Raw genomic sequence first — 6,000 nt, 5'->3', positions numbered from 1 at the left:
ACCCCACACCACTCATTCATAGAACTTCCACTAACCCTGCAACACTCGTGTATGCTAGCCATACATAATGTTGGAACCTATAGACATTCGAATATCTGATCCTACCCTAAGCCCTTCATCAAACAAGAACAGGAAATAAGGTGAAACCAAACATTCTCAGGCTATAAGATCTTAGTTATGTTTGACCATGATGCATACACCAAGCAACGACAGTAATGATGTCAATTCCATTAAAGAAGAACCCTAGGCTATGATGCATCATATAATCAGGCAATTCTATCGTGAATACATCCTGAAGATCCCTAGCCTATCACTAGCATGTTGTTCTAACATATCATAATATCCAATAATAGTAAGGTATTGTGGGGTCTACTTACTGGCTCCGGTTGATTGTACACATCGCATCCTCCTTGATTACTTTGAAAACCGTTTGAAAATCATTTTAAAAATCTTTTTCCTTAGTTTGAGACTGGATTCACACAAATTTTCTTCCAATTCAATCAAACCAAGGCTCTGATACCAACTTATAACACTCAGAAATTTCATTAAAATTAAACTTTTTCAACCAATCAAAAAACCATCATTGTTGACATTGTAGTTTTCAAAACGAGTTTAAACATCATAGAAATCCACAAATCATGAAACAAAACATGATATGGGGGGTTTGGAGGCTGATAAAAGATTAACCCTAGGGACTTAAGGGGATTATATAGGGTACAAAACCCTAAAATTTAGGGTTTCTCATCCATCTGCCAACACGCCGAGTTTCGCTTCACCAACTCTCCGTGTTGGTCCATAAAAATATGCGACCCAAAATCCTTCAACACGCCGTGGTGAGGCTTCCACCACGTCGTGTTCCAATGGCAAAACATAATTAAAAGAATAATTCTCATACCTAGAATTCGTGATGTTACAGTTCATGTCCTTGTAAATACAAATATGTCGGTATAAAGAACGTCGAGAACGGAGTTCGTATGAAGAAGTTTTGAATTTTGCAAAGCAATTTACAATGTATTACTTATAGACTGTAAAATAAAAATAAAACACAAATTAGCCGACAAAATCTAAATGGAAGTTGTAGTACTCATTGATACGAAAATAGGGATATAAAGAACGTCAAAAATGGAGCTCGTATGCGTAAGTTATGATTTTTAGAAGATTTCGAAAAATACCTATATAATATGATGTGGCGACACCAGAGTTCGCCACGTGGCATAACTAGAGACCAAGTTTGATGATGACATGGCACCAGAAGGCGTCAACACATGCCCCACCAACAAGTGGAGACATAGCACCACTAGACAGGTGACACGTGTTGCGACTGGAGGCATTCTCTTCCTCCCTAAGAATGTCGATGTGGAAAGAGCTAAAGATGACATGTGGACAAGCACGACACATCCTTTAAAATTCTCTATATAAACTCAAATGTTTGGTTCATTTTCACTCAATTCCCCTCCAAATTCTCTCAAACTTTCCCAGAATCCCGAGGCCCGACTTTAGGTGTTTTCAAGTGTTAGTAACAAAGCTCCGGTGCATCAAACAGCCCAATGAAATAGAGCTTTCGGTTTCAAATACTGAAATCTTTTTATGAACAACTAAGAAAGGATTATTCTTATATTTATGCGCTTATGTGTTTTATACGATATTTTATTCAAATTATATAAGTATTTAATAATAAAATAAAAATATGTCTTGAAAATTAAATATTATTAGAACAACTAATCTTCACCTAGTCATAGTATACATAATGAGGATTCCGGAGATATAAGGTATGTTCGAATCCAACTTAGAACGAAGAAGTTATGGTACGTTGAAGTTTCGTGTTAAATCCGATTCGGCTATGGATGTCGCAAAATAGTGGATCGGAGATGGATCACTTATTAGCCTAAGTGATCTAAACTAAATTCATAGTAGTCATTAAACCGAGAGCGTGCACATAGAGAACATCCAAATCTGACTTCGCATGAGGAAGTTATGATTTTTTTTAGTATTTAGCACAATAGTGTGTAACATTAATATCGAAATTTAGAATGGTCAGTTGTTAGGAAAAACAATCTAAACGAGAGTTGAAATTCTCGTCCATATCTATATGTCGATATAAAGACAGTTGAGAATGGATATCGTACGAGTGAGTTATGATTTTTACACGAACTTTAACAGTCTAAGCTTGTATAAATAATTTTAGAAATAAAGTCAAAATTAGCCGACATAGTCTAAATGAAAGTTGTGAATCTCGTCGATAGCTACACGTGGATATAAAAACCGTCGAAAACAGAGCTCATATGACTTTGTTCAAGCTTTTTATCCATTTTACTCTCTAGTTCCCGACTAGTTTAGCAAAGCCCTGCGTTGTCAGATATCCATAGAATAAAAGCTCTCGCATCAAAGTTTTGCCCACATAATTCCCAATTTTCTTTAGCTTACTCTGTAAGTCAAGCTACGATTATTTATTTTAAGTGTAACTTTTAATTATAGTCATAGTCGTTGATGGAACCTTGTCCTAGATGAGACCTTGCTTCTGACTCTGGGATGAGATCTCCTCGGTTGCCTGGTTATAACTGCAAGATCACAAAGAACAAGGGCCGTCAGCCGCTTCCCGGGAGAATGCTCCAACGGTCAAGTTAGGATGACTTTAGTGTTTGTGTCTGTTCTCTCAGGATTGGTTAGAGAGCTTACCTCGCTGGTCTTGTGTGCACATCCTTTTATACCTAGCGCTCCTGCCTGGTTCGTACCAGACAAGATCACTTTTGGAGGAGACAAGGTCAGAGGCGCTGATTGGAGGGTCGTGCGCCCTCAACCGCTAGAGCGCTCTCATTGGCTCCGACGGTAATGCTCTGATCCTGCCCTTTGTCTCCTGACCGTATCTTTTGTCTTGGAGCAAGGAGCGTTACTTGGCGGACGCGAGCCTTCCGCCTGTCCGTTCCGCTCCCGGGGGTGCCAGCGGGCGCTGAGCCTGTTGGGCTGAGCCTGGCTGGTGTGCCCGACTCTAGGGCTTGGACGCGGTTCTGCTGTGCTGCCCGAGGCACACCATCAGTCGTTATTATGAACCTATAATTAAGATTTATCATTGATTCCAAGTCGTTATACTGATTGATCTACTTACGGGAGTGATGTCTAGGCTGAATTTAGTGAGACGTTTAAAGTGGGATTTCCAAATAGTATACTATGTATACCAAACAGACATTCCCTCCAATATGATCCTACCTGGTTATTCTTTACTTGATAGATCTTCATGTAGACATTGGGATTGTTGTAGAATCTAGACTATTAATATATAGTCGCTAGAGTTATGAAACTAGACTAATACTTGGTATTTTATACGATTAGGTCTTTGAGTAGTGTTAAGGCGAAGCGATGCCCTAACCTCTAGTCACCTACTCTTGACAGGTAAGTGCATAGTTACTATCAAGTACAAAATATTAATAAAAGTATTTGTATATAGGAAAATTATTTTGTAACAATTACCTGTATTCTATGTTATTTATATAACTATGATAGTACTGTCTATTAGGAACTGCATTGGACATAATTGTCTTTAGTATAAGTATTAATTAATTATATTAGGACTTGTATCATGTGTTTAGTTCCATATAAATTATTTATGGACTAGGTCTCATTCTGGGGTAGAGTGTGAGATCAAAGCCGAGTGTCGTATTCCTCCTCTTTCTTGGATTGACTAGAAATGGTGTGTCCACATCAGACAACTAGCAACTATGTTTGGGTCATCAATAAAAGTAGATGACAACACTTGACTATTCTTGGCAGTTTAGTGAATTACGTTGCTAGTGTGGACTTATAACTCACAGTCCTAGATAAGATATTTATTAATAACTGTAAACGTTTGTTGCCTTCATATTACTTACACTCGCCATGGACTTCCCTAGCTGTGTAGTCAACTAGATACTCAAACGGTTTATCAAGTAGGGTGATTCCTCTAGATAATCGTTGACTTAGGATTGGTGAATCAGTTGGGCGAGGTACAATGTCTTAATGATATATAAGTCAGATCTTATATATCTATATTATCTGTCAACGATTATTTTGCAGGAATGATACTATGAATTATTGTCATTAAATTAATATGGCTTGAAAACACCCTATGCATCTCACTAGGTTTCCTAAACGTGACACACTCATTTTATGTGCATCACAGCCGTAAGGCTGCTGAAGCTTAGTTAGCATGTCAAATGAAATAAGAGATGAACATGTTATAGTATTTCAGGACCTTTATATATTTACATAGTAATTTATGTTTCAAAACGAAAATTGTAGATCTCGCCGATAGCTACATGTGGATACAAAACTCGTCGAAAACGGAGCTCATTTGAGTAAGTTACGATTTTTTTTAAGAATTCAACGAAATTCGTGCGTAGCTATGCAGGAACAAAACATATAGAAATGAATTTTCATTTTGTTAGAGAGAAGGTAACTATGGATGCATTGGATGTCCGTATTATATCCACTAATGATCAAGTGGCCGATGGTTTTACCAAGCCAATTACTCACCATATTTTGGAATGCCTGAAGTACAATCTCAACCTCCAACCGGTTAAGATTGAGGAGGAATGCGAACAAAAGTCGATGACTTAGGCTAACAGATATAAGATTGAATATAAGGTTGCTTGTATCGATAGAATTTATGTTATTTTAATGTATGTAATCCTTATCTTGTAAACTCGTGTGTACATGAATTTACAAGATATTTAAATAAGATAAATTATATTAATGATACGAGACCTAAGGGTCCTTCACGGCAAACCATTCTTTCAACTGCATGACCGTTTCCTTTTGCTCCCCTTCTTTAGTTTAGACAAGTGTCATCTATATGATGATTATTAGTTATTAATGCTTGTTATAACACTCTTATTATTAATCTTTGAATATACTTATTGTTTTCATTCCTAGACACCAAAACATCTTCTTCTCTTCATCCAATTTTTAATCTCTTATATCCTTCACCGATTATTAATAATAATATGATTGTCTGTATTGTGCTTTTTTCCTGCAAAGGTTTTCATTTAATTCTTTATGTCTTATTTGCTCTTTATTTACATGTGGTTCTTCCATGGTTGATTGATTTCTACAACAAAGTTGCATACTATTATTGTATATAGATAAATCGTTTCTTTTAAATGTAAGTCAACCATGAAGAAAAAAACTTGTTCATAAAATATATGTTTTAAGTTGAATTCCAGCCTTTGTATACTACCTAATGAATAGCAATATGTCAAAGTGTGGGGTAAATAATTGCACATGGTTCAATCTGATTTCTAAGACATCTAAAAGAAATAATTCCTAAATAAATACCGTTAAGTACGGGAAAAATATATGAGATTAAACACAATTGACTTTTTAATTTGACAAGTATCAAGTCTTGCATTTATATACATTTATCTTTTAATTTTGTACATTGTGTTTTTGGTGTTACTATTAGCACGATTAAATGTATTTAATGTAACTATCAATTGTCATAACGATTGAGTTTGTGCACACACCAACCTTTTCATTATTTTACTATGAAGTTCTTTTATGTTTGTTTTATATATTACACCGTTTATAAACAAAAAAGTTTCAAACATACCCTTAATTTTTTATATTTTAAGTTGAACTCTAATAGATTTATAATATATTTTTTATACATATTTTTAATTTTTTATAGTTATTTTATTACCTAGTTAAATCATAAATGTTCAAAAATAATCATAAATATAAACATAATCTTGTTTTCAGATGTTAATATGTAGTATCAATGTACCATGTATCTTCGGTTGATTAACAATTATTCTTGCGTAAAGAGTAAAGACTTTTCATATATAATATCAAAAGTCTCATTGAGACGCTAGTTTGAAACCAAGTAGCTTATCATACTTTAAAATCAATATGTAGCATCGATGTTTGTTAGGATTCATAAAGTCATTGTTCTTGTCAATTTTAGGGTCGACTACGTTTTTCATTTATTTTAATAGTTTTTATTATGAAAAAATATGGACATACACTTCC

This window comes from Lactuca sativa, chromosome 3, assembly GCF_002870075.4.
Source record: "Lactuca sativa cultivar Salinas chromosome 3, Lsat_Salinas_v11, whole genome shotgun sequence".
In the NCBI taxonomy this organism is placed as follows: Eukaryota; Viridiplantae; Streptophyta; class Magnoliopsida; order Asterales; family Asteraceae; genus Lactuca; species Lactuca sativa.
The sequence above is the reverse complement of the archived record's forward strand: the minus strand, read 5'-3'. Positions refer to the sequence as shown.